This window comes from Ovis canadensis, chromosome 6 (assembly GCF_042477335.2).
Source record: "Ovis canadensis isolate MfBH-ARS-UI-01 breed Bighorn chromosome 6, ARS-UI_OviCan_v2, whole genome shotgun sequence".
NCBI classification, from domain to species: domain Eukaryota; kingdom Metazoa; phylum Chordata; class Mammalia; order Artiodactyla; family Bovidae; genus Ovis; species Ovis canadensis.
The window spans coordinates 16572289-16581450 of record NC_091250.1 but is presented as its reverse complement, the minus strand read 5'-3'; the positions used below and the strand labels follow the sequence as shown (position 1 = coordinate 16581450).

At 40.1% G+C, this 9162-nt stretch overlaps 1 pseudogene; it reads left to right on the top strand.

The window, feature by feature from the left end:
• Window positions 1-1097: 1097 nt before the first annotated feature.
• Window positions 1098-3036, top strand: LOC138442873 (eukaryotic translation initiation factor 4B-like; annotated as a pseudogene).
• The last annotated feature ends 6126 nt before the right edge of the window (window positions 3037-9162 follow it).

The following is a 9162-nucleotide window of genomic DNA, read 5'->3' as shown; positions in this document are numbered from 1 at the left end:
GAATCCCAATGACAGGGGAGCTTGGTGGATTACAGTCCATGAGGTCACAAAGAGTCAGGCATGACTGAAGAGACTGAGCAAATTAGCAAGCATGTTATTTGTCTTTCTATTTCTGACTTACTTTGACTTAGCATGATAATCTCTAGCTGCATTCACATTACTACAAATAGCATTTCATTCTTTTTTACGGCTGAATAATATTCCATTGTATATATGTGCCATATCTTATTTATCCATTCCTCTGTTGATGGATATTTAGGTTGTTTCTAAGTTCTGGCTATTGTGAATAGTGCTGCAGTGAACATAGGGCTGCAGCTATCATTTTGAATTACAGCTTTCTCTGAATATATGTCCAAGGATGTGATTGCAGGATCATATGGCAACTCTATTTTTAGTTCTTTTGAAGAACCTCTACACTATCCTCCATAGTGGTTGTACCAATTTACATGCCCACCAACAATAGAAAGCTTTTTCTCTCCATAATCTCTCCAGCATTTGCTATTTGTACACTTTTTAATGATGGCCATTCTGACCAGTATGAGGTGGTACCTCTCTGTAGTTTTGCTCTTCATTTATCTATTTGATGCTGAGAAATTTTTCATGTGCCTACCTGCCATCTCTATGTTTTCTTTGGAGAAATGTATTTTTAGGTCATCTATTTTCCAAAGCTACATCTTGACTAAAATTGCATCAGGAGGCTCTTAGCTAGAACCACCAAGTCATTAATAGACCCTCCTAGGTTGTTCTGAGTTGCTAGATTTGAGAGTAATTCTTATGCAGGAAAAAAAAAAAATAATACAAGCTACTATTCTTACTCTTGGTAATGAGTTTAAATGTGCATTTTATTTTACTGCTTAGTGTATTGATTTATGAGATAATAATGAAGCTTCGTTTCAAACCAGTACTAAAATTTTAGAATTCCTGAAATATCAGAATAATCTTTTCCCTGAAAACATTGCTACAAGGAATAATTCATATATAAAAATAGTACACAAATGGTTAAGGAATTCTACTTTGGAGAACAAGACGTGAATGGATACAAAAGTTTGAGATTTAAAGTGAAGAGCAGCCTTTGTCTTTTCTCTCCCTCTCCCAACATGGCGGCCTCAGTGAAAAAGAAGAATAAGAAGGGGAAGACTATCTCCCTAACAGACTTTCTGGCTGAGGGTGGAGGGATTGGTGGAGGCAGCACCTATTTCCAAAACCAGTCAGCTGGGTTGATGAAACAGACGATCTGGAAGGGGATGTTTCAACCACTTGGCATAGTAATGATGATGATGTGTATCTGCCAAGTCGCTTTAGTCGTGTCTGACTCTGTGTGACCTCATAGACAGCAGCCCACCAGGCTCCCCCGTCCCTGGGATTTTCCAGGCAAAAGTGCTGGAGTGGGGTGCGGGGCACCTCCAATTGACCCTTCCATCCTGCCCACTGCTCCACGGGCTGCTCGGGAACCCAATATCGACCAAAACCGTCTTCCCAAATCTCCACCCTACACTGTTTTTCTAGGGAACCTGCCCTATGGTGTGACAGAAGACTCCATTAAGGAATTCTTTAGAGGATTAAATATCAGTGTGGTGCATTTACCGTGTGAGCCCAGCAATCCTGAGACGTTAAAAGGTTTTGGTTATGCTGAGTTTAAGGACCTGGATTCCTTGCACAGTGCCTTGAGCTTCAACAAAGAGTCTCTAGGTAACAGAATTCGAGTGGACGTTGCTGACCAAGCACCGGATAAAGACAGGGATGATCATTCTTTTGGCCGAGATAGAAATCGTGATTCTGACAAAACAAATACAGACTGGAGGGCCCGTCCTGCTGCAGACAGCTTTGATGATTACCCGCCTAAAAGCGGTGATGATAGCTTTGGAGACAAGTATCGAGATTGTTACCATTCAGACGGATATCGTGATGGGTATCGGGACAGTTACCGTGATGGCCCACACCGGGACATGGATCGATACGGGGGCCGAGATCGTTATGATGACTGAGGTGGCAGAAACTATGACAGAGGCTACGATTCCAGGATAGGCAGTGGCAGAAGAGCGTTCGGTAGCGGGTACCGTAGGGATGACAACTACAGAGGAGGTGAGGGCCGCTATGAAGACAGATACGACAGACGAGATGACCGGTCCTGGAGTTCCAGAGATGATTACTCTCAGGATGATTATAGGCGGGATGATAGAGGTCCCCCCGCAAAGACCCAAACTAAACCTAAAGCCTTGGAGTACTCCTAAGGAAGATGATTCCTCTGCTAGCACCTCCCAATCCAGTCGTGTAGCCTCTGTCTTTGGAGGGGTAATGTCTGTTGACACAGCTGCTAGAGAACGAGAAGTAGAAGAGCGGTTACAGAAGAAACAGGAGAAACTGCAGCGCCAGCTGGATGAGCCAAAACTAGAACGACGGCCTCGGGAGAGACACCGAAGCTGGCGAAGTGAAGAAACTCAGGAACGGGAAAGATCGAGGACAGGAAGTGAGTCATCACAGACTGGGACCTCAGCCACATCTGGCAGAAATGCATGAAGAAGAGAGAGTGAGAAGTCTCTAGAAAATGAAACCCCCAATAAAGAAGAAGACTGTCAGTCTCCAACTTCTAAGCCTCCCAAACCTGAACAGCCTGTAAAGGTAATGCCAGCCGCTCCACCAAAGTAGAATGCTTGGGTGAAGCGAAGTTCTAACCCTCCTGCTCGATCTCAGAGCTCAGACACAGAGCAGCAGTCCCCTACAAGTGATGCAGGGAAAGTAGTTTCAGCTCAACCATCTGAGGAAGGATCAGCAAGGAAAGATGAAAATAAAGTAGATGGGGTGAGTGCCCCAAAAGGCTAAAGTGGGAACTCCAGCCGTGGTCCGGGAAACGGAGGGAAGAAAGACCACTGGAAGGAGGCAGACAGGAAAAATGGCAAAAAGGATCACGACTCCAGATCTGCACCTGAGCCAAAGAAAGGTGAAGAAAACCCAGCCTCGAAGTTCAGTTCTGCAAGCAAATACGCTGCTCTTGCCGTTGGCGGTGAAGATGAAAATGAGGGAGATTACACGGAATAGACCTCTGCATTCTGTGGTTTCTCCTGGTCTCTCTCCACCCTAGAACGTTCGAGAGCAAATCAAACCTCTATCCAGACAAGATAAAATAAAACTCACCATCTCCTGGAGACCTTTCTTAACTTAAAAAACAAAAACAAAAACAAAACAAAACAAACAAACCAAGAAAAAAAACACTAAATGAAATGAAATTCTTTTGCTTGCCACTGCAGCCTTTAAAGTATTGAACTAACAGGAGAATCACCAGTGTAGCCAGAGAAAAAGACGTACAGCTGTTAGTGGAAAAGTTGTAGTGTGTTTTTATGACACATGCAATTGCCTGTGTGATTAGTGCCTAGGGGCCTCCGTTTAGCAAAATGCAGTGATGGTGATGCAGTGTCTGAAATCTAATTGGGCAGTAGATAGGTCTAAGGAAGAGTGAGGTTCCTACCTTTAATTCTTATTATCCTGTTGTGGCATACATAAATTCTCAAACATTACCTGAATAAAGTCTCCATTCTTGGCAAGGTAGGTTTAGTCTCTGATGTTTTAGTCTCCAGGAGGCTGCCAGCCCCTCTGCTCATTTAGTTCTGAGTTACTGGGGCCAGCCTATGGGGAGTTCCTTCATTTATACCCCCCGGGGGGGTAGGTGGAAGTGAGGCTACAGGCCATTGAAGAATAGGACTGTTTGGTGACCAAAATAAATGGGGAAATGGTGGTTTGAAAAAGAAGCTTCGGGTTTTGGTGAATTATTTTGCACCAGTAATAGAGAAAATGGTATATGACCTCCAGTAAGCAGGAAGCACTTAGGGTTCATGGGAATGCCCAGATCTTTTATGTGTCCTGGTTTCACACTTTCTTAAACACTATCCCTTCTGAAAGTTCAGATAAATCCACATTCTGTTTAAATCTTGAAGTTTTAAAAAGTCACACTCTTGTCATCATCTTAGGTTCCTCGTGCTAGTCTTTCCTGTTACCTTCCCACAGACGACTTGGACTTTGGTCACACTCTTGATCTCCTAGGCATCCGCTAGAGCCCTCCAGGAGCTGTCCAGTGAGGAATCACTACTGCTTTTCTTAAGTGATTCTTGGCTCCTTCATGTCTTGAGTCTCACTCCTTCCCTCTAGCCAATCCTGCTCCTGCTGCTTTGACCCCTTTTGCACCTCTGAAAACTTTAGAATTATCAGTCTTAAGTGGTGAGTGTGGTTAAGTTGGAAACCTTTTTTACAACCTTGATTGGTGTTGGGGGTGTGCTTTTTCAAAAAGTTTCCATCTCTGCATTGAAATCCCACACTAATGTTTGGGTTTATAATGTGGCCTAGACCAATGTTGGGTGGGGGGGAGTTGGTTCTTTTTATTTTTTAGCATTCCTTGTGAGAATGAATGATAATGGAGAACAATTTAACAAGGTTCTTGCTTCTCTTGCAACACAATAGCTTTATTTGCCTACTTTTATGTGCACCTCGGTACTGTCAGCTCAACAGATGGTGTCCTTATGGGCAGTATTGGTACCTGCAGAGAAAAGACACCTTGGTCTCTTATTTGCAAACTTTTTGCACATCAGTCCTAGGTTAGACCCTGTCCAACCTTGCAGGGTGTTGGTTTATGAGTGCTGTAGGAGTGAGTGTAATGAATCATTTACCCAGTGGACATAAAGGATATACCAAGTGAGGTAACTTTAAATAATTGGCTTGGAGTGGCTAGCAGCAAGGAAGTGACTTTTAGAGATACCCAAGGTTGAGAGGGTATTTTTTTTAAACCATTTGCTATAGATGTTGAAAAGGTAGGGTTTAGCCTCTTCATGTCTACTCCTTCCAAATAGATGTATACAAAAAAGCTGTTCCCCTCCACCCCATTCCTCTACTTTGCCACCCTGTTAGAACAAACAGGGATTTATGACCTGCTCCTCATTACATGTAAAATTTGTACAAAAGTATCTTCTATGAAAATGATTTGTAATTTGTAGACTGGGAGATGTCTTGAGATGTAAAATTCCATACTTTTTTTTTTTTCCTTCAATAAATCTGATCTTTAAAGTTCATATATATATATATATATATATATATATATATATATATAAAGTGAACAGCAAAAATTCTGTCTAAAGTCTATTTCCAACACTAGTTCTATGTTGTTCTGATGAAAGGGGGAAAAGCATAAAAGAGATTTTTAAAAGAAGAAGGAATGATTTTTAAAAGTTTTGATGTGGAATAAAAGTCATTGAGCTTAGCCTCAACACAATTTTCTTCCACAATATTTCTGACATATCATAATGTGACTTCTTTTATAATTCTGTTAATGGAGAATTGGTCAATTTATTTTCTGAAGTACACTAAAATTTAGAAATCTCGACTCTTAGGTTCTTGGTAGGTTCAAATTCCCCTTTCCCTTTGAACATACTTCTGCTATCTGTATGGAAAGAAAAAAGATAGAGTGCAATCCTTCCAATTTGGTAACAGTTAATATGTTGTCTTTCAAACCCAGCAAAGACATGTGAAAAGGGCATTGTAAAGTGCTGGACACTTAAACTCCTAAGTGAGAACATAATTAAAGAACCATAAATATGTGTGGGCATTTTTATGTGCAGTATGAGACTAAAAGCTGGGAATCCAAATTAATGGCTTTAGAGGACATGTCTTGTCTTTTGATCATAGCTCTCAGTCTGCATGACACATAAATGCCCAACATTAAACTACTGAAAAAAAGTGTTTTCTTACCTGTATTCTTTTCTAATATTATAAGTCAGATTCATAAAGGTTAAATGAGAAAAATACATTCTGACAGAAGAGTAAGTTCTTAAATCTAAAACCAGACCAACTTGTGGACTTATGACTGATGATAGACAACTTGCATGCTCTAATTCTATAATTGTAATAAAAATGATTGAATGACCTATTAGTCATATTATCAGTAAATGTCTTGAGTTAGCTCATATAATGATATCATAAAACATACACTAGAATGACTGACCAGTGAGAAATTTGGGAATTAAATCATCATATTATTTCATTTACATAAAGTCTACTCTAAAGAAAAGGAGGCAGCAACTTATGTGGCAAGCTTGATTAGTGCTTAAAGAACAGTCAGCACTAATTTTAGTAAAAGCTAATTTTAATCAAGCAACATCATTTTCATTCATCATCTTTGGCTTTAATCACTGTCTTCACTCAAATGCTAAGCAGAAATGCTTGCTAATTTTTGAAGGTTAAAATCAAGAGTTATCAACATACATTTATGCTCATTGCTATAAAACACCATGTATTCCTCACAATGCTTAAAAATACTTAAATAATATTCTTAGGACTATAGCTGAATCTACTTAGGTGTCTTTGTATACATAAAATCTTACCACACACACACACACACACACACACACACTGGAATATATAATGTCTCATGATGACAAAAGACTATATAATGACAAGGAAAAATACATGGCAAGGATCAGATACATGCATATTTATATTAATAGATATAACCAAAATCTAAAAAAATACAAATTCCTGTTTGTCATATTTTGAAGAAACACTATTCCTGTGCCACAAAATCATCCATGGCTGATATGAAGCCATCAAAAGAGTTATTGATTCTTTGATAATAATGTATTTAATATGTGGTTCTTCTAACCCATGAATAATATGCTTAATATACTAAATGAAAAATGTACATCTTCAATGATATCATAGCAAAAATGTTTTCTAATTGTTATATTGGATTGTGCCTGCAAAATAATTTATCTTTTGCTTGATTGATCAAAGATTATTTGAGAAATCTCATACAACTCAAGCTGTATTTTCAGATTCAGTGCAACATGCTTTAGTTACACAATCATTCACACACACACAAAAATATATATATTTACCAATTGAGCTATCTGGGAAGTATATATATATATGCGCATTCTGGTGGCTCAGGAGTAAAGAATTTTCCTACAATGCAGGAGATACAGGAGACATAAGTTAAATCTATGGGTTGGGAAGATCCTCTGGAGGAGGGAACTGCAACCCACTCCAGTATTCTTGCCTGGAAAATCCTATGGACAGAACAGCCTGGCAAGCTGAAGTCCATAGGATCACGAAGGGTTAGACACAACTGAAGCAACTGAGCGTGCATGCATGCATATGTGTGCTATGGCCCATTTTATAAAGCTTACTGCATGGTTAACACGAGATTCACCCAGATAACTCTGGCATTTGGAGAAGGTTTTTAAGATCGTAGAAAAGTGATATTCTTGGATTCAAAATCACAATAGAGTATTTGGTATTTAACCATCTCTTCTAAGTCTTTGTTAATTACAAAAATAAAGTTATCAACAAGTCTACTCTCTAATTCTTAGCTGGGATACAACTTCCATAACAATTTCTTCTTATTTCTAAAATAACAGCCCTTCAGTTCACAGGATATCAATAACCAATCTCGCTTACTGCTAACAAATTACAGTCTTATAAAACTGACCAATGATATAATCTGTCTGGGTATAGTGTCCTGACATTTTCTTCAACATTCTAAATCTCTAAAGTGTCCCCCTGGAAGAACTTAGGGTCAAGAACTTTGGTCAAGAACTTTGCCACTGACCAAAATCTGCGTGCATAACTCCCTGCCTGCCTTCTATTAATTTTTCCCTCTTGCATCTAACAGGGTTTGTCTCTGTTTGCCTGTCATGACACACCTGGATGTGACCCCTAAGGACCACAATACAGCAGGACTGGTGCCTGGGGATAATGTGCACAGTTTTAAGATCTAAGCCTTGAGTAGCCTGTCCCCATACATGACTTTAAACTGTGCATTCTGTCCCTCCCAGTGGGTCATTTTCCTCTGCTACTAGTTCAACCAAAAAGATCCTAAGATATTACTTTCCTGGTCAGTTCAGGCTGTAGGGGGGAAAAAAAAGTCTCTTCCATTTGATATATTTGAAAATTAAGTCATGTTTGTTGAAATTTAAGGAAAGACATTTGGAGTATGAAATGGCAACTCATTCCAGTATTCTAGCCAGGAAAATTCACGGACAGAGGAGCCTAGCAGGCTACAATCTGTGGGGTCAGAAAGAGTCAGACATGAGTGATTGAACACACACACACATGAGGAAAAATATGCGAGTGTCATTACCACCAAGAAAGAAAACCATGCTTAAAATCTAAATGTTGCTTCTATAGAATCACTTTTTAATTTACAAGACAGCCAGATTTTACTTATAATTTACTTGCTCCATGAATATTGTAACAGGATTCTCAAATCAAATATTACATTAATTCTAAAGACTTTTTGTTGTTGTTGTTAATTTATGATTTGTTGGTTGTTAGTTAGTTGATAAGTTGAGTCCAACTCTGTAACCTCGTGGACTGTAGACCAACAGACTCCTCTGTCCATGGGATTTCCCAGGCGAGAATATTGGAATGAGTTGCCATCTCCTACTCCAAGGGATCTTCCTGACTCAGGGACCAAACCCATGTCTCTTGTGTCCCCTGCATTGGCAGACAGATTCTTTACCACTGAACCACCAGGGAAGCTCAAATTTATGCTTCAGTTCAGTTCAGTCACTCAGTCATGTCCAGCTCTTTGGGACCCCATGAATTGCAGCACGCCAGGCCTCCCTGTCCATCACTAACTCCCAGAGGTTACTCAAACTCATATCCATTAAGTCGGTGATGCCATCCAGCCATCTCATCCTCTGTCGTCCCCTTCTCCTTCTGCCCCCAATCCCTCCCAGAATCAGAGTCTTTTCCAATAAGTCAACTCTTCGCATGAGGTGGCCAAAGTATTGGAGTTTCAGCTCTAGCATCATTCCTTCCAAAGGAATCCCAGGGCTGATCTTCTTTAGAATGGACTGGTTGGATGTCCTTGCAGTCCAAGGGACTCTCAAGAGTCTTCTCTAACACCACGGTTCAAAAGCATCAATTCTTCGGCACTCAGCTTTCTTCATAGTCCAACTCTCACATCCATGCATGACTACTGGGAAAACCATAGCCTTGACTAGATGGACCTTTGTTGGCAAAGTAATGTCTCTGCTTTTGAATATGCTATCTAGGTTTGTCATAACTTTCCTTCCAAGGAGTAAGCGTCTTTTAATTTCATGGCCGCAGTCACCATCTGCAGTGATTTTGGAGGCCTCAAAAATAAAGTCTGACACTGTTTCCATTGTTTCCCCATCT